The sequence below is a fragment of the Schistocerca serialis genome, chromosome 4 (genome assembly GCF_023864345.2).
Source record: "Schistocerca serialis cubense isolate TAMUIC-IGC-003099 chromosome 4, iqSchSeri2.2, whole genome shotgun sequence".
NCBI classification, from domain to species: Eukaryota; Metazoa; Arthropoda; class Insecta; order Orthoptera; family Acrididae; genus Schistocerca; species Schistocerca serialis.
Window position 1 is genome coordinate 312,762,424 of NC_064641.1, and position 25,664 is coordinate 312,788,087.

Sequence of the window (25,664 nt, forward strand, 5' to 3'; positions counted from 1 at the left end):
AAGCACAGCGCCGATTCCGTAGGAGAAAAAAATCGACTTGCAAAACTACCGGTTTGGGAGGATCAAAATGCACTGAACATCTGTCAGTGAGCAAGGCATTTGAGTTTCTGTAAGGCGTCTTGACTGTCCTTAATCCACACATAGGTACATTTCTGCGACGCAAGCTATGCAATGGTGCTGCGATCAGAGCGACATTCGGTATCAACCGAATGTAGTATGTTGTCTTGCACCGATACTCACTGCATTTCAGACACAGCGCGAGAAACAGGCACGTCACGGATTGCAAGCAAATGAGATTGGAGGGGATGCACACCCTGACTGTTTATCATATCACCAAAGTACTGCAGTTGAGTTTGAAAAAAGTCACACTTTTGTTTTGGAGTCTACGCTTGAGTGCTGCTTGTGACAAAACTAGAAAAAGAGTACGCAAGTTGGTTTACGACCTGAGACGACAATATGGTGAAGGTAGTCTGAACAAAATGGCAGTCAGCTGTTCCAAGTAGCGTTGGAAAACCGTGGATTCGGAAGCACTGCCGAAAGGGAAATGGAAATACTTGAACAGTCCTAAGTGTGTATTTACAACAAACACTTTCTGTGATTCTTCATCCAACGGAATTTGCAAGTAGGCATCAGGCAAATCTATCTTAGGAAAGTAACTTCCTGCACCAAGGCTGTCCATCTGTTCCTCACGGCGAAGTAACGGGTAAGTGTCAACTACTGTCTGTGGGTTGACTGCAGACCTGAAGACAACGCAAATTCGAATGCAACCAGAATGCTTCACCAACGAAACGAGAGGAATAGCCTTTTCACTAGCTTGAATGCGAATAATAAACCCATTATTTTCCAATTCTTTCAGTTCACTGGCTACTTTCTCTCTTATAGAAATTGGAACGCTGCGGTCCCGGAAAAAGTTTGGCTATGTATTGTCTTTTAGGATAATAAGTGCCACAAAGTTATTAGATTTTCACATTCCTTCTGAATTAGTTCAGTAAATTGTTAAAACAAGCTAGCGACACTGTCCTTAGGATCACAAGCCGATATGGGAAGTACATTGTCTAGGATGCAAAGGCCAAAATAAATCAAAGGCATCTGAGCCGAAAATGTCCTCACAGTCTCTTGATTTCACAGTAAAATTCACTGCACTATTGTGAGATTTGTACATAAGCAGCAAGAAACTACACTGTCCTAGCACTGAAATTTTCTGTCCGTTGTTAGCAGTGAAGTGCTAGCTAGATCTATAAAGTCGTGGTGAGCCATACAGTTCGTACGTGGCACGATTAAGCAAAGTTACTAAAGCATCTGTATCTAACTGGAAGTTCACACGACTGCCAGCAATATGTAAGGAGACAAATATTTCGTTATAACATCATTGCACAGCACTGTGGTGACACGAAGGCACTATCTTAATCTTACTTTTGGCAGATCCTTTTGTAGGTTTGGAAAACACAGCGTTCAGTGCATGTGGACGAGCCGGTTTTATGTCGGAGCGGGCAGGTTTGGCGTTTATGTGCCGTTGCAAACAACCTGCTTGGACATGGCCTCTTTTTCCACACGTGTAAGACCTTGCATTACTTGTTGAGCAATACTAGAATTTATGGAGAGCAAAACGTTTAGGGCAAGATTTCACTAAGTTCGCAAGTTTCTTTACATTTCGACGTGGCTATCCGAGCGGCTGTGTACGCGCTTGTTTGTGGTCCCTAGCAAGAGGCGAGTCGATCCGACAAATCAGGGCCTCGTCAGACTTGTCGGACCCTATGACACCCGAATCATACTGCTCTAAGATTTGCAACACTTGAGACAGTGATGGATCAGAGTGCCTTAGGATCTGTTCAACTATTCTCTGTGTGGGACACTACATTTTATTGCATGCCTAACCATTAAGTCACTGTAAAAGTTGCCACAACAACACTTAAATTTACACTTCCTAGTCATACCCGTTAATTGTGTGTACCACTGACAGTACGTCGGTTCTGGATTTTTCGGCAAGCGAATAAAATGATATCTGGCAGCAGCTACTTGGACTTTCTGATCACTGTACTTGGTTAACTCAGCGATTACTTCGTCATAACTGAGTTCGTCGCGAGACGCACTTGGGAATAGTTTTGTATTAACCTGAACACTGCGGACGCCGCAATCGAAATAATATATTGTAGCCTAACAGTACCTTGAACAATATGAACTTCACAATATGCTTGGAAGTGTGACAAGTATGCGAGCCATTCCTCTTCGGTCTCATTCAATTGCCAGAACGGTGGTATCCCGGTCGGCGGCACTTCATACTAATGACGGTTTTTCTGTTGAGCGGCGATCGCGACATGTGCAGCAAGTAATTGAACCGTCGTCATCAAGGCAGAAATTTGTTGGCTCTGAAACTGAATAGCTTGTATTAGTTCCAGCACATTGGCCGTCTACGGCAGAGGCGCAGGCGAAAGGGTTGGTCTTGTGGGGTTTGTACAAATATGTTATAGCAAAAAAAAAAGTAAAGCCTCTGAAAGGAGAAATATGTTTAGTTCTACAACTCAGCTCCAGGAATATGTGCAACAACAAAAAAAAATTAGCAACACTTGAATACAATCACCCCTGACATCTGGAACAGAAGAGAAGGAAGCAAGTGAACAATCTGCACTGAATTATACTCGTCGCCAATTTTTGTGTCGTCTCGTTGTCACTGTAAGTTTGTGCCACGATAAAAATGGAGAGGACGTTGTTTGAGAGCCATTGTCCCCTTTCTAGAACCACTGCACGAATATATTAACTGGGTTTGTTATTCATAACAACAGAAAGTTACTTAACTCAAAATAGTCCAGGTGTAGTGGTATAAGCTCCCTCTAAAAGTACACTTTAGCCTCACTGGTGATGAGGTACTAAGTTCCGCTACGTGCACTATTTCGGTCGCTATTTGCTCCGCGAGACTAAGACTCAGTCTGCGACTCACACTGGGCTGCAACTGAAGACTCGACTTCGTGACTCACTGACTCACAGTACGCGCCGGCGATCTAAATACGGCGGTCGAGATGACGTTGACGGCGCTTTGGAGGCAAATCTGCTTTTGGCCTCTCTCCTGATAGGCAAATTGCTTCCGCCTACTATCGATCTTGACGAGACCTCTTTCCCAAAAATGGCTCTGAGCACTATGGGACTTAACTGCTGAGGTCATCAGTCCCCTAGAACTTAGAACTACTTAAACCTAACTAACCTAAGGACATCTCACACATCCATGCCCCAGGCTGGATTCGAACCTGCGACCGTAGCGGTCGCGCGGTTCCAGACTGTAGCGCCTAGAACCGCTCGGCCACTACGGCCGGTACCTCTTTTCCGCCTGTTGTCCCGGTGACAGCTTACGCCAAAATACACTCCTGGAAATTGAAATAAGAACACCGTGAATTCATTGTCCCAGGAAGGGGAAACCTTATTGACACATTCCTGGGGTCAGATACATCACATGATCACACTGACAGAACCATAGGCACATAGACACAGGCAACAGAGCATGCACAATGTCGGCACTAGTACAGTGTATATCCACCTTTCGCAGCAATGCAGGCTGCTATTCTCCCATGGAGACGATCGTCGAGATGCTGGATGTAGTCCTGTGGAACGGCTTGCCATGCCATTTCCACCTGGCGCCTCAGTTGGACCAGCGTCCGTGCTGGACGTGCAGACCGCGTGAGACGACGCTTCATCCAGTCCCAATCATGCTCAATGGGGGACAGATCCGGATATCTTGCTGGCCAGCTTAGTTGACTTACACCTTCTAGAGCACGTTGGGTGGCACGGGATACATGCGGACGTGTATTATCCTGTTGGAACAGCAAGTTCCCTTGCCGGTCTAGGAATGGTAGAACGATGGGTTCGATGACGGTTTGGATGTACCGTGCACTATTCAGTGTCCCCTCGACGATCACCAGTGGTGTACGGCCAGTGTAGGAGATCGCTCCCCACACCATGATGCCGGGTGTTGGCCCTGTTTGCCTCGGTCGTATGCAGTCCTGATTGTGGCGCCCACCTGCACGGCGCCAAACACGTATACGACCATCATTGGCACCAAGGCAGAAGCGACTCTCATCGCTGAAGACGACACGTCTCCATTCGTCCCTCCATTCACGCCTGTCGCGACACCACTGGAGGCGGGCTGCACGATGTTGGGGCGTGAGCGGAAGACGGCCTAACGGCGTGCTGGACCGTAGCCCAGCTTCATGGAGACGGTTGCGAATGATCCTCGCCGATACCCCAGGAGCAACAGTGTCCCTAATTTGCTGGGAAGTGGCGGTGCGGTCCCCTACGGCACTGCGTAGGATCCTACGGTCTTGGCGTGCATCCGTGCGTCGCTGCGGTCCGGTCCCAGGTCGAGGGGCACGTGCACCTTCCGCCGACCATTGGCGACAACATCGATGTACTGTGGAGACCTCACGCCCCACGTGTTGAGCAATTCGGCGGTACGTGCACCCGGCCTCCCGCATGCCCACTATACGCCCTCGCTCAAAGTCCGTCAACTGCACATACGGTTCACGTCCACGCTGTCGCGGCATGCTACCAGTGTTAAAGACTGCGATGGAGCTCCGTATGCCACGGCAAACTGGCTGACACTGACGGCGGCGGTGCACAAATACTGCGCAGCTAGCGCCATTCGACGGCCAACACCGCGGTTCCTGGTGTCTCCGCTGTGCCGTGCGTGTGATCAGTGCTTGTACAGCCCTCTCGCAGTGTCCGGAGCAAGTATGGTGGGTCTGACACACCGGTGTCAATGTGTTCTTTTTACCATTTCCAGGAGTGTACATACCATCACTGCATTGTGTACTGTAGCGCCATGTTCTCTGTGCATAAGGAGCTATACATTTTCTTGGATTGGAAGTAATGAGACTGAAGAAGGAACGAAGCGGTCTCTGAGAATGCTGACGTTTTATTAAGTGAATAGTAATCCATGGACATGAAGAAGGAATGTCGGTACTAGAATGTACTGCTGCAGACTAGATGCCTAGATGAAACCAATATATGATAATAAGTATTGTAATACAGTAATGTTGAGCATAAGCTGAGAAAATATCAGTGTACATTCCACTGGGTTAATGGGTGCTTGGAGAGATTGCATTTAGGTACAAGATAGGTAGTATAAATTTTTCATGAGTTGCATTTGTCTTCAGTTGGTTGGTGGCTTTTCGTAGGAGAATATGTTTGTTTTCACCCACTCCGAAGGAGATATTTGGAGGTGGCAGGACATACAGATGTACTGTCGTCTTTGCAGTAATTGCAAATGGACAGGATTTATTAGGAAGTGAGTGTCTTAAATTCAACGTTAGACTTTCAACTTGATTACAGTTCAGTGGCGACTTTCTTTTGAATTTTGGTTACAAGAGCACAAAATGTGCTTGTTATTGTATGGAAAAATAGGTTTCTTGTCTTACGGGGAATGCTAAACGTAACCTTACATCACGGCTATACGAGTGAATAGAGAGAATCCACCCAAGCAACCATCAACAGTAACCCAACTGACAGCAACGTGATGTTAAATTTGATGAGAATTTTACGAAAATTATTTTGTCTATGTGTTTTTTAGAATTCAGCAGATTCGAGATGAACGAATGACAGACGTGAGATTGTGATAGATGATGTCTGTGTAGCTATGGAAGTAATGAACCTAAGTTTAATATCAGTAAAAGAAGATCGTAAAGAAGCATGTAAGTGTTTTAATGGAATAGCATGTAGTATTTTTAATTCTCTAAAAATAGTGAGCACCACTGAGGAACGTCCAATCAAGTTATTTTAATATATATTTTTGTGTTGCGTTTTGTGAAGTAATCGTTTTCAGGTGAAGACAAGTACACAGAGAGCACTAACAAGGCCAACTAGTGAATCAAAGGGAATAAAAGATAAAAACGTGAATAATGGGGTATACAAACTGAGGAAAGAGTGTAGAATAATCAAAAAACGGGCATATTAACAGGAAACAAAACCTGATTATATAAGCCTTGGTTGAGATCTCTTATTTTTACTTCAACATCATTGTGGATGATCTGATGGAGGACAAATAACTGGAATATGACATGCATTAAAATAATGTTTCGTAGACACAATGGGATGTGAAAGTTTGGTTGGACCTGGAAGCATGCCCGTATGGCTGTAGGGGTAAGCCTAATTCTCACAAAAAGCGGGATATCGCAGTTGGAGTGTCTATCCAGTACTTATTTTCAGTTCTCGCTACCAGGTAATATCTTGTTATCCATTGCAACTAAAGTAAAAAAGATTCCGCAATTGTGAAAAAAGTCATAAATGTACTACAACTCCAAGATCCTCACCAATGGCTGTTCCTGCAGACTTCGTTAGGAAAGAAATATTACAAGGTTTGGCGGGCAAAATAACGTCGTAATAATAATGTTGAATACGTTTGTCTCATAGACAAACGTGCTAACGTTGGCGTTGTTAACAGGATGACATCTGGAGATTTTGGTCGGTCCAGAAAAGTGTGCTCGGGAGACGACATGGTAAGGTGACTGTTCGTGACAAGTGATAAATCTGGGTTTGAATCCTGTTCTGGTACAAATGTTAACGTGTTACCAATAGGTCAACAATTCGTTTCAAGTGCTGCAAAAGATGTCGAAGATGTCTGCAGTTGCCAACAAACTTCATAAACTAATATATTTGCTTGGCCAGCAACAATTGCACTCTCATCAAATTGCAGCGAGAAATTTACGGTTTATTTCAAAGTGGTAATGGCAAATTTTTCCGGCATTTATTCAATTCTTCTCTTCGCAGCTGTATTTTGTAATGTAATGTGATTTATTTTTTGGATTAATTCATCGAACAAAGAAATACTGATTACGTTCGCTGAATGTATATTAAGTTCTTCTCCCTGTGCGTGAGCTGACCTCTTCTCTTTTATTTTGGATGGTGGTTAGAGTTTTTATGTAAGTATCTGTCTGTGTGCGTTATTTTTCTAAAAATCTGTTGTTTCAATATTCCATCCGTCTGTCTCATAACTAAAACATCCAAAAACGGTATTTTGTTATCATTTTCTCTCTCCATGGTAAACAAAATACGGTTTTTGGATGTTTTAGTTATGAGACAGACGGATGGAAGATTGAAACAACAGATTTTTAGAAAAACAACGCACACAGACAGATACTTACATAAAAACTCTAACCACCATCCAAAGCAAAAGAGAGGTGTGATTACAAGTCTCGTTGACAGAACCAGACGGATTTGCAAGCCGGAGTATCTAGACGACAAATTAAAACATCTGAAGCACGCTTTTGAGAAAAATGGCTACTGAAAGAAGGAAGTAAGCAGAATTCTGCACCCAAACAACAAAAAGCTTAAGGACAAGTCCGATAAACGATGGAAGAATGCAGTCTCTCTCCCTTTTATAAAGAAAGTAACGGATCAGATTGGAAAGATTTTAAGTAAACATGATATTAGACCAGTTTTTAGACCAACGAAGAAAATTTGTCATGTTCTTCGGTCTGTAAAAGATAAATGCGCTCCTCTATCAGCCAGTGGCGTATATAAAATTCCGTGTACATGTGGTAAAGTTTATGGTGGAACAACAAAAAGAAGGATAAATACACGGTTAAAAGAACACAGAAGTCTTTGCCGATTAGGAAAAACAGATAAATCGGCTGTAGCAGAACACGCTTTTCAGCCAGGAAATCATCAAGTGAAGTTTTCCGAAACAAAAATTTTATCTACGACGACGAACTACATTCCTGGAAATGGAAAAAAGAACACATTGACACCGGTGTGTCAGACCCACCATACTTGCTCCGGACACTGCGAGAGGGCTGTACAAGCACTGATCACACGCACGGCACAGCGGACACACCAGGAACCGCGGTGTTGGCCGTCGAATGGCGCTAGCTGCGCAGCATTTGTGCACCGCCGCCGTCAGTGTCAGCCAGTTTGCCGTGGCATACGGAGCTCCATCGCAGTCTTTAACACTGGTAGCATGCCGCGAGAGCGTGGACGTGAACCGTATGTGCAGTTGACGGACTTTGAGCGAGGGCGTATAGTGGGCATGCGGGAGGCCGGGTGCACGTACCGCCGAATTGCTCAACACGTGGGGCGTGAGGTCTCCACAGTACATCGATGTGGTCGCCAGTGGTCGGCGGAAGGTGCACGTGCCCCTCGACCTGGGACCGGACCGCAGCGACGCACGGATGCACGCCAAGACCGTAGGATCCTACGCAGTGCCGTAGGGGACCGCACCGCCACTTCCCAGCAAATTAGGGACACTGTTGCTCCTGGGGTATCGGCGAGGACCATTCGGAACCGTCTCCATGAAGCTGGGCTACGGTTCCGCACACCGTTAGGCCGTCTTCCGCTCACGCCCCAACATCGTGCAGCCCGCCTCCAGTGGTGTCGCGACAGGCGTGAATGGACGGACGAATGGAGACGTGTCGTCTTAAGCGATGAGAGTCGCTTCTGCCTTGGTGCCAATGATGGTCGTATGCGTGTTTGGCGCCGTGCAGGTGAGCGCCACAATCAGGACTGCATACGACCGAGGCATATAGGGCCAACACCCGGCATCATGGTGTGGGGAGCGATCTCCTACACTGGCCGTACACCACTGGTGATTGTCGAGGGGACACTGAATAGTGCACGGTACATCCAAACCGTCATCGAACCCATCGTTCTACCATTCCTAGACCGGCAAGGGAACTTGCTGTTCCAAAAGGACAATGCACGTCCGCATGTATCCCGTGCCACCCAACGTGCTCTAGAAGGTGTAAGTCAACTACCCTGGCCAGCAAGATCTCCGGATCTGTCCCCCATTGAGCATGTTTGGGACTGGATGAAGCGTCGTCTCACGCGGTCTGCACGTCCAGCACGAACGCTGGTCCAACTGAGGCGCCAGGTGGAAATGGCATGGCAAGCCGTTCCACAGGACTACATCCAGCATCTCTACGATCGTCTCCATGGGAGAATAGCAGCCTGCATTGCTGCGAAAGGTGGATATACACTGTACTAGTGCCGACATTGTGCATGCTCTGTTGCCTGTGTCTATGTGCCTGTGGTTCTGTCAGTGTGATCATGTGATGTATCTGACTCCAGGAATGTGTAAATAAAGTTTCCCCTTCCTGGGACAATGAATTCACGGTGTTCTTATTTCAGTTTCCAGGAGTGTATTACCCACGGCTTTGTAGAGAAGCAATTGAAATATATAAACATAGGGATAATTTTAATCGGAAAGAAGAGACCATGAAACTTTGTGATGGACAGTAGCACTACAGAATTGCTAGACCGTTTTATCCGTGACGAGATTACGATCGATAGTTCAGTTTTATCTCTGACAAAGATTATCTCTGCATATAACGTGTAACTCTGGTCACGCCCACTTTCTACGATGTATAAGTCGCTCTCAGACGTCCGACCCGTCAGTCGGCAAGACTCACCGAAGAAGAAACACCCCTCTGAAGATGTCCAGCGCAGCTCTGGACGAAACATTAGGAGCTGAAGAGTTTCATGGACCAAGACCTTACATCCCGGAAGGTTTACCAGAAGAGCAGATACAATCATACGACAAAACAAAATGTCAGTTACAGAAGATGGATTCCACTGACGAAATTGGAAGTATTGTAGGAATTTAAAAGGCACTGTTCACACTCATCCTTGGCTCGCTTGTGAGAGTGCAAACCGTGCCTGTCATCGTCGTGCCTACGTGTCACAAATTCTGTTTCGATTCGTGTTAACATACACCTTCTGTAACGAGTTCCCTTTTAGTGTCACAAAGGGAAACTATTGACGTTGAAAGCTAAACTGCCCAGTCACATTAATGTGAACACATCTCAAAACTCTGAATAATCACATTCTGCTGCCTGGACCACTGCGAGATGCGCAGCTGGAGAGCCAGTGGGTTCCGGAAGCTACCGACAAGGATGAGGAGCCTTTCCGACTCTCACCAACGGCCCTACGTTTGTTGGTTCAGAATGCATGGAACCGGAAGCCTGACATTTTGCACATTGTTGAATTTGGTACTCTGGGAAGTATGATCAACTCATCCTCGTGCTCTTCGAACCATGCACATATGCTGTGAGCTGTGTGACACCGTGCATTATCGTCCTGTTAGATGCCGTCACGCGGATGATAGATGAATACTTGTGTTCATCCACTGTGTCTTCCATAATGACGAGTTCACCCAGAAAATGCCACGAAAACATATCTCAGAGCAATTTACTCTATCTTCTCCGGCCTCGACCATTCTGAAGACTGTTGCATAGTGTTTCCTGTCAGATGTTTGATTAGATGAATCTTACAATACGATTCTTTTGGAAAGGTCACCTGTCGTCCCTCAGTGGACGTCCAAGTACGGCACAGCCGTGCTAATTTCCAGCCTGATTAGCTGATGAGCAACAGTCATCATGGGTGCATGAATCAGGTACCCGCTACGGTAGCGTACAAACAGCAACGTTCGCTGAACGGTTGTTGAGGGGACACTGTTGGTAGTCCCTAGGTTCATCAGGGCCGCTAGTCTCTCAACAGTTGCGCTTCTCAATGCTGTCATCTATGGTCCTTGCTACACCACAGCTGCCTCGGAGCTGGTTTTTGATAGCGTCATTTTGCCATGCACTGTATACTCGAACCAGACTAGCATGTGAACAGTTCACAAACTTAGCCGTTTCAGTAATGCTTCCACATTTGACCCAAAAGCAAGTGATCATATCCTTTAAAACGTTAGATAACACTAAAACAGCGACTGGTTCACTTGACGCCCACTTTTTAACTCATTCGTCACTCTTTTGCATTATTGCCTAGAGTGTTGAATTTCTGTGACTTTTATGAAATAATGTAATTAGTGATTACATTTAACTTTACATTGTACGGGGAGACAAAACAGAAATATGAAGATTCACATTGAACCGCGGACGGGACAGATCTGACACCTCTGCTGCAGCCGCTGTAAGAATCGCATTTTCCGTGTAACTGCATGCTTATCGTTGGACTGTGTTTGGTCAACAATCAAAAACTCCCTTTTATCGCACTGCCTGATGACGTCACAGTTTTCCAGCAGGGGAGGAGAGGGGGAGAAGGTTAAAACACGTCTGACCGTGTATGGAACTTTTGCGCACCCAGTGCTTTGTTTCATGAAATACGGTTTTAGTAGTGCATTCAAAAAAATGGTTCAAATGGCTCTGAGCAGACTCAACTACTGATGTCATCAGTCCCCTAGAACTTAGAACTACTTAACCTAACTAACCTAAGGACATCACACACATCCATGCCCGAGGCAGGATTCGAACCTGCGACCGTAGCGGTCACGCGGTTCCAAACTGACGCGCTTAGAACCGCACGGCCACACCGGCCGGCCAGTGCATTCCATCTGTGTAAATAGTGCGTGCAACATACTATTTTATTATGACCAAACGTCCACGAAAAAGAACAGGGCATTCATTGTGAGCCGGTCGGTGTGGCCGTGCGGTTCTAGGCGCATCAGTCTGGATCCGCGTTACCGCTACGGTCGCAGTTTCGAATCCTGCCTCGGGCATGGATGTGTGTGATGTCCTTAGGTTAGTTAGGTTTAAGTAGTTCTAAGTTCTAGGGGACTGATGACCACATATGTTAAAGAGCCATTTGAACCAGAGCCATTCATTGTGAATGCGCTAAATGAGATTTTGGACCATGTCTCTGAGAGCAAGCCTGCGTCTCCATCTGAGAAAGAATTACCGCCACCTGCAGTTCCAGGTTTGTCATCAGAAGACGATGTTACTCCTCAGAATATTTTACTGAATATTCATGAGGAACGCATGCATTTATATGTGTTTGTTTTTATAAAAATTATTGTTTATTTGTCTGCTGCACAGATACAGCTTTCATTTGCAACACTCAGGCTTATACGTTGTTGCTTTCTTGAGTTTTTAACAAATCTTACACTACATTTATGAAGTTGTGTTTTTTATCTATATTACACAACATATTGAATACTAGTGCGTGATGTAATACTACTTACTATTATTACAGGAACGGCTGCCAAAAAAGCTAGGTCATCTCGTGGCCGTGGGCGTCGTTGACAACGAAATAACCAAGGCTGTGGATTATTTCAGTTTCCTTCAGGTAGAGACGTTTTAGCACCAGACGGAACGACCTGGAAAGTGGCCGTTGTAGGCGACTGTTTAGCTGGCAGATACGGACAAAAGAACGTTTTTAAAGACCACGCAGGACCACCTCCGCATGCAAATCGAAACGTGAATGAGACCTGCTAGAGAGATTGACTTCTTATGACAACGGATGCAATTTTGAAACACATTGTAAAATTCACTGAGCCGAGGCACCTCATGAGCGTTGCAGAACTGGAAGCTGGAATAGCTTTATTACACGTCCTTAGCGCTATAGCAGTGAAGAGCTTAGACCTAAGCACATTGTGGTCAATGAACTTGGGAAATAATTCTGTGAAGTCAACCAAGGCTCATGACAGATTCAGAGAAATAACGTGTTATTTCAGATTTGACATTAGATCCACAAGATTAGAAAGGCTGAAACAAGACATGTTTGCCTTGGTATCAGAAATCTGGCATGAGCTCAATGTGAACGCACAATGTAGCTGTATACAGTGTTCATATGTAACAGTCGACGATTAGCTGTGTCCTTCGAAGTGCCACTGCGTATTCACACAATTCATGGCATCAAATCCCAACAAATAAAAGGAAAACCTATTGGAGGGAAGTCGATAAAGACTCGAAATATATTGCGAATAATTTCCTCTATCTAGGAAAGGTAGACTCTATGCCGAGTGATGAGCGTCTTGGCAATTTTGTTTTGAAAAAAGTGATGCCACCTTGACGCAAGAAAAGAAGAAATCTCACATGTGTCAATCTGATCACCTCCTGGGCTCTCCCTATACCTTGAAAGCAAATGCTACAAGTCCAGTGGGCACCAAAAAACTCTCAAGAAGGCAAGAGAAGTGTTACATAGCACAGTATTGTTGAAGAAGTATGATACTGCACTGAGAGTTTACTACGGAAAGAGCAACAAAAATGTTCTCATTCTTAACCGTATGTTTCCTTATGTTAAAACAGAAGATGGTTTGGAATAGAAGCCAGATACAGTTACACTTTGTAACGGCTCGAAATATTGAGTGCACGTGATCGACCAAATACTATGTTAAAACACCATCGAGACGTTGGCCCGTTCACACATTTTACACCTGGCTGGAGTTGGCAGGAATATTTGCCTGGATATTGCTCAATCCTCTAAAAGATAAAAAGTTGAAACGCAGAGCTGGGGAGGAGCTTGCTTGGAAATACGCAGCAATTCGGAAGACTGGTACCTACGTCACACCCGAAAATATTTTGGTGAGATAAGAATAGTGCACACGGTGCCATGTAAAGTCTAACTGTGAAGGAAACAAATCATTGGCTAAGTCGCGACCCCTCTCACCGGAGGTTTGAGTCCTCCCTTGGGCATGGGTGTGTGTGTTGTTCTCAGCATAAGTTAGTTTGAGAAGTGTGGAACACTAGGAACCGATGACCTCAGCAGTTTGGTCCCTTACAAATTCACACACATTTGAACATTTGAAACGTGTCTACAAAGAAGAAACCTGTCTGCACCAAATGAACGTCAAAACAGTGTTATTTATGATTATTATATGAAAAAGATCCGCGGCTCGTGGTATCATGGTAACGTTCTCGTTTCCCGAACTCGAGGTCCCGGGTTTGATTCCCGGCGGGGTCAGGGATTTTCACTTGACCCAAGATGACTGGGTGCTGTTACGTTGTCTTCATCATCATTCATCCCCATTAGGGTCGGAGGAAGGCCACGGCAGACCACCTCCATTAGGACCTTGCCTTTATTGGCTACTGCAGATTTCTTCCGATTTTTTTGCAGTAGTTGGAATGAAGTTTTTACCTATTGGTGACAGACTGACATTTGTGCCGGAACAGGATTCAAATCCAGATGTCCCACTTGTCACGAACAGTCACCTTACCATGTCGGCTACTGAGAATAATTCCCTGGACCGACCAAAACTTCCAGATGTCATCCTGTCTACAACGCCGTCGTTAGCACCTTTGCTTGCATACCCGCCACAGTGTTTCAAGGAGACAAACGTATTCAACATTATTATTGCGATCGTTATTTTGCCAACCAAACCCTGTAAATTTTTTTAACAATGTTTGAAGGAACAAATACTGGGGAGGATCTTGGAGTTGTAGTAAATTTATGACATTTGTTCGTAGTTCCGGAATCTTTTTGACTTAAGTTGCACTAGATATTAAGATATTACCTATCAGTGAGATCTGAAAATTTTTACTGGATTGTGACTCCAACTACGATATCCCGCTTCTTGTGAAAATTCGGCTTACCGCTTCAGCCATATGAGCATGCGTTAAGGAAAACACATACCATAATGTCTACTAAACATTATTTGAATGCATGTCACGTTCCAGTTATCTGTCCTCCATCAGATGACGAACAATGATGTTGAAGTAAAAGTAAGAAATCTCAACCAAGGCTTATATAATCAAAATGTGTTTCCTGTTCCTATGCCCGTTTTTGGATTACTCGACCCTCCCTCCTCAGTCTGTATACCCCATTATTCACGTTTTTATCTTTTATTCTCTTTAATACTGTAGTTGACCTTATTAGAGCTTTCTGTTTACTTGTCTTCACCTGTGAACAATAACTTCACAAAACGCAACACAAAAATATTTATTAAAATAACATGATTGGGCATATGAATTGCAGTCGACATTACTCAGTAGTGCTCACTATTTTCAGATAGTTAAAAGTAGCTACACACCATTCCGTTAAAACACTTACATGCTTCGTTACTGATATTAAACTTAGGTTCATTTCCTCCATTCATCTCGATTCTGCTGAATTCTGAACAGCACATAGACAAATAATTTTTCGTAAAATTGTCATCAAATTTAACATCACGTTGCTGTCAGTTGGGTTACTGTTAATGGTTGCTTGGCTGGGTTCTCTCTATTCATTCGTATAGCCCTGAACTAAGGTTGCTCTTAGCATTCCTCGTAGGACAAGAAACCTAGTTTTCCATCCAATAACATGCACATTTTGTGCTCTTGTAACAAAAATTAAAAGAAAAAGTCACCATTGAACTGTAATCAAGTTGAAAATATAACGTTAAATTTAACACACTCACTTAGTAATAAATCCGATCCATTTGCAAGTATTGTGAAAACCATGTCACCTCGAAATAGCTTCTTTGGAGTGGGTGCAAACAAACATAGTCAAGTGTCCTCGGAGTCTTGCGACGGCATATATGAATAAAACGTTCTCGGACTTCCAGCCGTGTCAGTTCGAATAAAATGCTCGAGCTTTCGATGGCCATCGCCGCCATCGTCCTCAGGAATTCACTGACTGCCGGGGCTGTTATGGTCTCCCGCTTGTATAAGCATGATGACATCATCAGCAGCCAATTAGATCGATCCAATGTGGCGCGCGCTCGTAGGTCAAACCGGGCAGCTAGCGGAGCTATTGCTCGTGGCAGCACCGTCGACGTCAGGTGGCGCCAGGGGCAGGCGCCACGTTTGAAACTCCCGCGTCGCGCATCTGACTCTGCATTCTTTCGATGTCCAAAGCTCTCTCCTCCAGTATTTAGATTGCCGGCGCGGACTGGAGAGCCCAGTCGGTCATCCAGTGAGTCACCAAGTCGAGTCTTCAGTTGCAGCCCAGTGGGGGTCGCAGACTGAATCTTAGTCTCACGGAGCAAATAGCGACCGAAGTAGTGTACATAGCGGAACTTAGTACCTCACCAGCAGTGAGGCTAACGTGGACTTCTAGAGGGAGCGTATACCACTACACCTGGACTATCTTAAGTATGTTTCTGTTATTATGAATAACAAACCCAGTTAATATATGAGTGCAGTTGTTATAGAAAGAGGATAATGTCCCCCAACCGACGTCCTCTCCCTTTTTCTCATGGCACAAACCTACAGTAACATCGAGACGACACAGATATTGGCGACAAGTGTAATACAGTGCAGGTTGCTTCTCTTGTTTATTTCTCGTGTGTTTCAGATTGCTGGGCTGATCGTATTCAAGTGCTGCTAATTTTTTGTTGTGTTGTTGCATGTGTTACGGGTGAGGAGCTACAGAACTAATCATATTACTCTTTTTAGAGGCCTTGCTTTTTCTTTTTCTATAACATTTTTGTATAAACCACGAATACCCCTTCCTCTCCATCCCCTCTACAAGCTGGATCTAACAGAAGCTTTTCAATTTCAGAGCAATGCAAATTTCTGCCTTGGAGAATATCTTGATAATCCTACTCAAACGGTAAATTCAAACAAGACATGGACACATCCCACCTGTGCCGACACCTTGTGAAAGATGATCAGTGCGGATATCAAATACTGAATCACTCTTTAGGCAAACGAAAGCTGGGCGTTGTATAGTATGGCTTTGAAATGTGCGGTCGGGTTCGTGAAACGGAACTTCTTAAATTGCTTGGACAGAAAGGGTGCATCGTCGTCGTTATCCAACGACGGGGGATGGTTGAAGGTGGCGAATATCCCAGACAAATGGCTCACGGTCACTGTACTGCTCATCACAAATACGTAACGGTTTCCGTCCTTAGCGTGGGTAGTGATCTGAGAATCAATGGACATATTGTCAATGGGATTACTTTCTCACTTGGATTTGTGAATCGTGTCAAGATTTTTGCTTCTTTTTGGCGACCTTGTGATCTCTGCACTCCTCACTAATTTACGCACAACTTTACATATTGTGAGCCAATAAGGTGCTGTCTAATTATCTTGATGGTTTTATTCATGCTCACGTACCCACCAATAAGAGAGTTGTGAAAATAATAGTTGCCAGAACTAGTTCCTCGTGTATAGAGGCCTTAAAGCATTTGTTGTTCTTAGTATTATAACACACAATCCCTTACTTCAGTTCATAGCCTGGCACCAGTTCCCCAGTAAGATGCCTTTGCTTGATCCCCTGAATCCACGAAGAAACCCCCTTAGACTGCGGCAAAACCTGACACCTATAGTTCCTTTTCTCGCTACTGGAACATACGGCTAATGGCATCTACTATCTGGTTATCTCTACCCTTGATGTGTCTGACAGACAAGCGAATGGAGGAATACCTGCACCCCACATCACGATGCCTCTTATCTTCTTGGGTCTGACGAGCACCCAATTCAAAGCCTGACTGCATTTCCGGGACAAAATGCCGGTTATTCCACTAAAACTTATATTTTTCCAAGGTAAATATGGTGGGGAAAGCCTACCGATCAGGTCTGCCTTCTAAAATACAGTTCAACGGATGACATGGCTCCAGAAGCATTAGCCGTAAGACGACATTCACTATCGTGTTCTAAAAGGACAGTAGCGATCCCATAATTTGACGAGTTCGTTTGCCCAATAAAGGGTTGCTCAAAATTAGTAATAACCTTGGCTGATTAATCGTGTCAAAGGCTGTATTTCCCACCACTGGAAACCCACCCCTTTCTTCCTCAATCTATTCAATGGCGCTGCCATGCACAAATTTTCCAAAAATATTTGCCATGATGATAAAGCGAATTACACCCTTCTTTCATTCAAGGAGAGAAAATTTCTGAAGATCAGAAGTCCTTTCCTGACCTACTTTAACATATTTGACTGAAAGAAAATGTCCTAAGAAGGAAATCTCACTGGGAGTTAGATTCATCTAAGATAATTTAATGGCCAAACCCACTCCCACAGGCGGGTGGGGACCTTCTTAACGTATTGAATATGTTTAGAAATGGGGGCACTGCAAAGGAATACATCATTCAATTTGCTATAGATTTGAACTTCAGGTCACTTAAACCATTCCTTGAAACACGTGACAATACTGGTGGTCCTTTGGATAAGCCGAATGGAATATAAATGAATTTGTATAGATTTCACTCTATACGAAATACTGTGAAATGTTTCAAGTCCTCATGGAAAAGAATCTAGTGGTAGACCTGATTCAAATCCAAGACGGTAAAATAGCGAGTTCTGGTAAACCACATAAAACAGTTATGCTAGTCCGGTAGTGGGACAGACAAAGATGACTTTCTGATTGAGAACTGGGCAATGCACTACCGGACGATAACTACCCACTTGCCCCTTCAGTACCAGAAACAAGGTTGATGCATGTGGAGAGTTACCACGCCGTAGCAAAGCATCTTAGCCATCAGCTGTTGGAAGAGTTTCATTTCATGTGGTGACAACTGAAGTTTCGTCCATTAACCTGATCGTATACTGAATCCTGTTGGTGATTCCAAGTACTTCAAAGGCTTTAGCTTCGCACTGTCCGCAAATAACTGACCTAGTACTATCTTTCACCGCGACACTATTGATCCACTGGATAGACTGACAAATACAGAGCTTAAAATCACCATCTGGTTAGCATTTGAAAGAAACCCTCTTATCAACGTAAGTAACAATTAATCCTGTTCACTGTATGAAATTGCACCCCAACAACCAATTCGCTGACAATAATTTGACTATTGACAATTTCCTGGCTACGAAAATTCCAGTACAGTAACGGTTCACCGCAAACAACCCCAATAGATGCAACATCTGCCTGTTGGCAGTTTCTTGCTTGGGGGTGAACTTACAAACACTAGGCCTTTCCAATTATCACTCACGATCAATAAGACCAACACTACTCGACAGGTTCATGGTTGACATACTCTCAAACAAAAAGGTAGGTACACACTAGTTACCGCCCTGATGACGTTACACCCCTTGTGTCGAGACGAACCATCAGAGCACCTAAGCCTCAGGCGTTACCTTTTCAGATACACACTACTCTGTACGGGACTCTGGCGCACCAAATGACTGGTGTCGCCACACCGAAAACAACGTTTTAGCCTATGATGGAGTCGGCTGGCTGACCCTTTCACACTGAATATTGCTGTGTTTTCACCTTTCGCTGGTTTTTCAAAACTGTGCCTTGCGTCGGCGAAACATGCACTCTTGATTTCCAGTTCATCTAACTCGGAATGGTGGTAAGCCACTGCAAAAAGTCAATCGTGGCATACATTCAGGATAAATCTCTTCCAAAACATTCCCAGCGGCTTCCCCTCACATACCGGCAATTCCAACGCAGCGACGACAATGCGAATCTCCTTTATATATTGTTGGGGAGTTTCACCATGTACCTGAATGTGAGATAATATTCACTCACCAATTCGCTCCTAACTAGCGGTGATATTCTGTCTCGCACAACCATTCTCCTGAAGCCTCCTAACGTTCACCGAACCTCCAACCTCTTACCTAACAAACCTGTGATCAGTGTATACATCAACTGAAGGATCCGCTGATGTGGAACGGTAAGGACATCCACGTGTTTCTCAAAACGTCTTAAAAATCATGAAACTACCTTTTGGTTGTACTACATCTATGTACAGTACCGACAAAATCTGAAACAGATAGGTAATCGCATTTGGCAGCCTTAGAAAAGTTTCAAACGCGATACGAGAAAGTGCTTCACTTACAATAAACAACCTGCGTCATTAAGGTTATTATGTGTAGGACTGCCCTCTTCTTTAGTAGCCTTCTACATCACGCCAACGCAACCTACTATGTTTTGTTTGCAATTGTGTGGGTTGAGTGAGCAATTGTTCAGATGAGCACTGAAGTAGCCTGAATTTATGCAATCTACTGAACCAATGACTGACTTGTGCCTGGTCGCGGAATTCCTCCGTACGAATTGGATTGCTGTCTTCCAAAAACTCTGATTCTCTCGCCCACGGGAGAGGGCCGCCGAGCAGAGCGATGAAGCAGGACCGACATCGACGGTTTTCAGCTGTCACGAGCAGTAGACAGTGAAAGACATCGCGCAAGCGGGTGGCTAGGTCAGCGATATTTCCACCTCCGATTCTCCGCGAATACGGAGTTTGTAGCTAAGCTGTTCCATTTAGCGGAGGACCAAACCCAGGCAACATATCGGCTCTACTAAACAGGTGCTGTTACACTGAAATATGCGACGGGACGGAAAATAAGTGCTGTTGAAGAGTTCACACGAACTAGACCTATTCATCTAGTAAAGGGATTTGTACCGTCACAAACAAATTACACTAAGTTTCTACATCCCGACAAACGCACTTACAGAAACAACAACTAATTACAAATTCAGTTGTGAATGGTGCTACAGAATTTAAGTATTGGTCACCGCTTCCATACAAACCACTCTGTTGGCTAACATTGTTATGGTAGTTCACGCGCTTTAACCAGCCTAATACGCTGTTGAACGGTATCACTGGGTCAGAGAATAAGAAACAGCATTCACAGTTGACAACACCAATATAACTTTAAGGGGAACATTAACACAGATACTTTAGACCCCTCGCCCCTTTTTCTGCAAACAATTAACAAGGAAAATTATCAAAATCTGCCGTTTAGTTATAAGACTTTACCATAGATAGATTATTTTTTTCTTTTATAGACTTTCGATATAAAATTAAAGAAATGCCATTAAAAAATGGTGCAAATGGCTCTGAGCACTATGAAACTTAACTACTGAGGTCATCAGTACCCTAGAACTTAGAACTACTTAAACCTAACTAACCTAAGGACATCACACACATCCATGCCCGAGGCAGGATTCGAACCTGCGACCGTAGCGATCACGCGGTTCCAAACTGACGCGCTTAGAACCGCACGGCCACACCGGCCGGCAAATGCCATTAAAATTCACCGCAAACTGATAGTAATTACTGAACAAATACATTACACCCACGACGTAAGTTCGGAATAAAGCGAAGTAATTTCAGTACAATATCAAACCCATTTAGGCTGTTATGATACAACAGACGGGATGGCCGGAGCAGCCTTGCCACCCACGGATGTACTTGTTTTGGGTAGTGTCCCATACAAGGTCAAGTACAACGCATTGAAAACTAGTAACAGTGCTTTATTTTTACAACAAAGGAAGGACACATTCTTGTACATAACAAACTGCAACCCCGACATAAATTGGTAAAAATATATGCCCGATGACTACATTTGGCATTAGGTAAACTATTTGTGCATCCAACTCAGAACTACAATGGGCTCTACAATCCTTAACAAATGGATAATACCAGAATTACAGTAGCAGGCGATCAGATAAGGCTTTAATACCCCAAAATTATTTTACCAAATTAATTCTTGTAATAACTGAAAATAATAGCTCTTAATAAAATAAACTTCGTTGGTTTTAAATAGCACACAAGAGAAAATCTCGACCCACAACATTGTTTTGCAAATGGTTGCACATAGTAACTGCAGTGAAATGACAGCTCTTACTAAAGTAAACTTCAGCACTGAAATGAGCTTCACTTCTTACGGAAAGAACCGCACAGACGACAAAAACAGCAATACGGTTGAGGGGAAAGTGGTCGGAAGTTAACGGGGCAAGCACACAGTTTAACGAACTCACCAAAGTATCTGATGAATCAACAATGAAATGGCGCGCTCTGGGTCTCCACAAGCTCAACTCAGGCAAAATTCCAGAGTATACCATCGCCCCACAATTAGCGGTAGAACGTCCTTGCGTCCCCAGGTGCACTTTTCGCCTTCGCTAACAGTCTCAAACTCCTACCCACGTGCCGGTCGAAGAGCCTGGTGCACGGCTATCGCGATCGAGAGATCGATCTGAGCCGGCACGGCTTTATGGCTATTATGATCAAACGATCCATACTTTTGGAATACGCCACGTACCAGAATTCACCTTCAGGCCAACGGGCAGAACGGACGAATCGAAAAAAATCCACACAATTGTATACAATCCATCTTCACCAAATTTGCTTGAAAAGGTATCTAACTCTGAAACTCCTCGACAGTTCTAAGAGATATAGCCTCCTTTTGGCAGAGGCGAGAGAGAAATACTTTCTAGTTGGTACACGGAAATCGCTGTCTGTCGGTGGCAGCACGTTTTCAACATTTTACGAGAGCTGTTCGGAATGTAAGATCCGATCGGTCGCGAAATGGAAACCACAGTGAAAATCAAACATCTATTATTCGCAACAGTTAGCCACACCTTCCAGCTACCTCTCTAGATAGTCACCGCTCCGACTTAGTCATTGGTCTTGGCGTTGTACAAACTTTCCAGTACCCTCGTCACAGAAAGCAGCCGCCTGTGCTCTCCACCAATTCTCCACGTTGGTCTGCCTTTCGTTGTTTGTGCCAAAATGTTGTCTTCGTAGCCTGTGCTTCATGTGAGCAGAGAAGAACAATGGAGGACGCCAATTACGGGTTGTACTGTGGGTCATCAAACACTTTCCATCGAATACGCCGCAGGAGCGTCTTTATTGCCGCTGCAGACTGAAAATTTCGTTGAAGAAAATAACGCATGACATTTCTGATATGTGGGTTGCATGACTTCAGGCGAAATATCTCACCAGATCCACATACTTAGTGCGAGACACTGTTGTTTTAGGCATTTCTACGTGATCACTTTGCGCTCTGCACTGAAAAGAGCGACGTGAAGCTATCGATAGCCACACTAAACACTGTGGTTTCCATTCCCAGCGTAATCGGACCTTATTTCCGAATAAGCCTCATACCTCAGCGTAACAGGTGGGAAGGAAGCTGAAACAATTGGGACAGTAAGTGACTTGATCAGAGTTATATTCAATTAAGTTTCACTGCACTCACTTCTTCAGCAGCCCCTACACATGTTGGAACAATGATAATCCAACTCCTGATGCACTTAGTCTCGGTTACAAGGATAGCGCACCTGTCGTTACCACAGACTGGACTGATGTAGATGAAATGAATGATAAATATATCGTTAAAATGTAAACGAATCAGTGTAATAACTTCATTTTCTTCGAAGCTGATGTTACAAAGTTTTAACAGTTTTAGAACTACTGATCGCTTAAATATTATCAAATACGTATTCTCAGAATCAAGTAGTTTTATTGTAACATCGGCTTTGTGGAAAAATTAAATAGAACGAACATAAGAAAATTTAATTTATAAAATTACTGTTTTATGACCGTGCATACTTCTACGACTATGTGCTGAAAAGTAATGCTGCCGAATTTTTATGTGAAAAATCGTTAAGCTTCTTAAATATAACAAGTGTTATCAACGTTCTACAACTTTATTCTTTACGTCCACATATTTGTTTATCAACGTAGCCATCCTGGCGACGAACAAATTGCTCCCGACGAGAGATCAGTTCCTAGATTCGGTCACTTTAAAATGTTTGACTTGATGGACGGTGCCACACCCTCACGTCTTCTTGCACTACTTCAGCAGTCAGTACTGTCTATCTGAAATCCTTGAAATTCTTCTTTAAGTTTTGGAAACAGTTGGAAATAGGATGGGGCCAAGACCGGACTGTGTGGCGGCTGCTATATGACAATAAACACAAGGTGTCGGATTGTTGCAGTTGTCGTAGCGCTTGTGTGTGATCTGGTGTTGTCATGCTGATGGGAAGGGTGCTCCATGTACTGACGAGCTCTTCGAGTTTGAAACTGGTTTACAAAAATGTTCAAATGTGTGTTAAACCTTTTGGAACTTAACTGCTAAGGTTATCAGTCCCTAAGCTTACACACTACTTAATGTAAATTATCCTAAGGACAAACACACACACCCATGCCCGAGGGAGGACTCGAACCTCCGCCGGGACCAGCCGCACAGTCCATCACTGCAGCGCCTTAGACAGCTCGGCTGAACCAGCGCAAACTCGATTGCAGTACGCTGTTTCTGACGCACCGACATAGGTACGTTACAATGTTATATGCTGCTATTCGGAGGCCTCCAGTGGCAGAGTACTGCAAATACGGAGACACGAAGAAAAAACCAGTAAAATGTTACTTAAAAAGTCTTAAGAGTTTTCACATCTTAAATTCGGAGGCATTACAAAACTCTAAAATATTACGAAAACAGCATTGCAGGTCAAAGGGAACATATCTGATAAAAAAAACAGTCCTATATGCTTTTGTTCTGAATGCCGAGTTCTCTGCATGTACTTCAATTAAAAGGCGTAATACGCAATCGGCTCTGGCCTCCATCCAATGGAAACTGTTTAACACGGCACTGCCGCCAGCAGCTTGAGTTCGAAATCATGTATTTCACATTATCACACCCATCATTTCTAATGTCATTAATGCATTAATGCATTAAATTTTTAAATTAATATTTGATTGCTTACAAGGTTAATCGAACGATAAATTTGTTCGACGCCTGCTACGCATTCCTATTAGAAATCTGAACGAACCATGTTGTCATAATTAAATTGACATTAATTTTTCGGTCATAATGCCATTCGATTACGGACACTGAAACCGTAACATTCAATTACACTTGTGATCAGTTAATATTATCCCTAATTTCCGCAAAATCGTATGTCTGTACCGCGTTGGTTGTTTAAAATAATTGCAACTGAAAAATGAATTACCATGTCGCATTTTGGAGTAATAATATTTTTTTCTGGGTGTCGTTCTGATTACTGTAACACATTCATTTTTCCGAACATCTGAATGCCACATAAAATGAAAGATATATATCAGTCAGATCTTATGATAAAACAAATCAGAGTAGGGCGAGAGACGCAGGTACTAAACGGCTACTGGTCCCTAAATTACCACTTCGCCGTAGCCTGCCAGAACAGATGTGTGCGCAAATAAATTCATCTAGGGGACTACGCACATCATCGGAGTTATCTGTTCCGTAAGTAGCAGCGACCTGCTGAAAAGATTAGAAAGTTCGGTAGGGGCCGCGGTGGTCTCGCGGTTCTAGGCGCGCAGTCCGGAACCGTGCGACTGCTACGGTCGCAGGTTCGAATCCTGCCTCTGGCATGGATGTGTGTGATGTCCTTAGGTTAGTTAGGTTTAAGTAGTTCTAAGTTCTTGGGGACTAATGACCACAGCAGTTGAGTCCCATAGTGCTCAGAGCCATTTGAACCATTTTGAAAGTTCGGTAGGCATACGGACCTACTTCAACGCCTTAGGCGACACTCGAATTGACTTAATCTTACAACTTTTTACTCCGTTAAAGATGAAACAGCACGATAATTCGAATTCTGGCAGCATCGACTTGATAGAAGCAGGAACCTGATAAATCACCGATGATCAGTTCCACTGATTACTTAAGTTCTCATTGAACTCCATGTAAAAGAATAGCACACTCAATTTATATAAATTATGAGAAAATTCCATAGTTCCGTCATCAGAGTAACTACTCTGACGGAGACCAGGAAGGAATCATGCGACATAAGAGAGTATCGGTAGACGTGTTCGTACGTCTGAAAGATAGCGTCGGTTCAAATTTAGCAGCAGTCGCATATAAATGGCGGTACTGGAGCCGCTGAGTATGTAAATCAGGTTTGCGTTACAAAAAAGGCTGTAACGGTCCGAAGGGTTAGTTACCTTTGAGACTGGATATGGAGAGTTGATATCAGTCAAGAACGCCTTCGTAACAAAGGACAAAGACACCGTTATCAAAACCTCACTGAGTTTGAACGAGGTCGTGTAACAGGGCCATGAGCAGCTGGATATTCCTTCTGTTGTACTGCAGAAAGACTTGCAGGGACGCAGGCACTCTACATGATTGCTGCCAGCGGTGTTCACGAGTATGTCCGGTCTCAAGAATATCAGTCTCCGGACGGCCACGTGGCACTACCGAGAGGGAAGACCACCTCGTTCGGTGTATGACTGTGGCACGTCGTACTGCATACTGAGCAGCAATTTAAGAAGCAGATGGCACGACAGTGACATAACGAACTGTTACAAATTGGGTACTTCCAAGGACAGCTCGGAGGC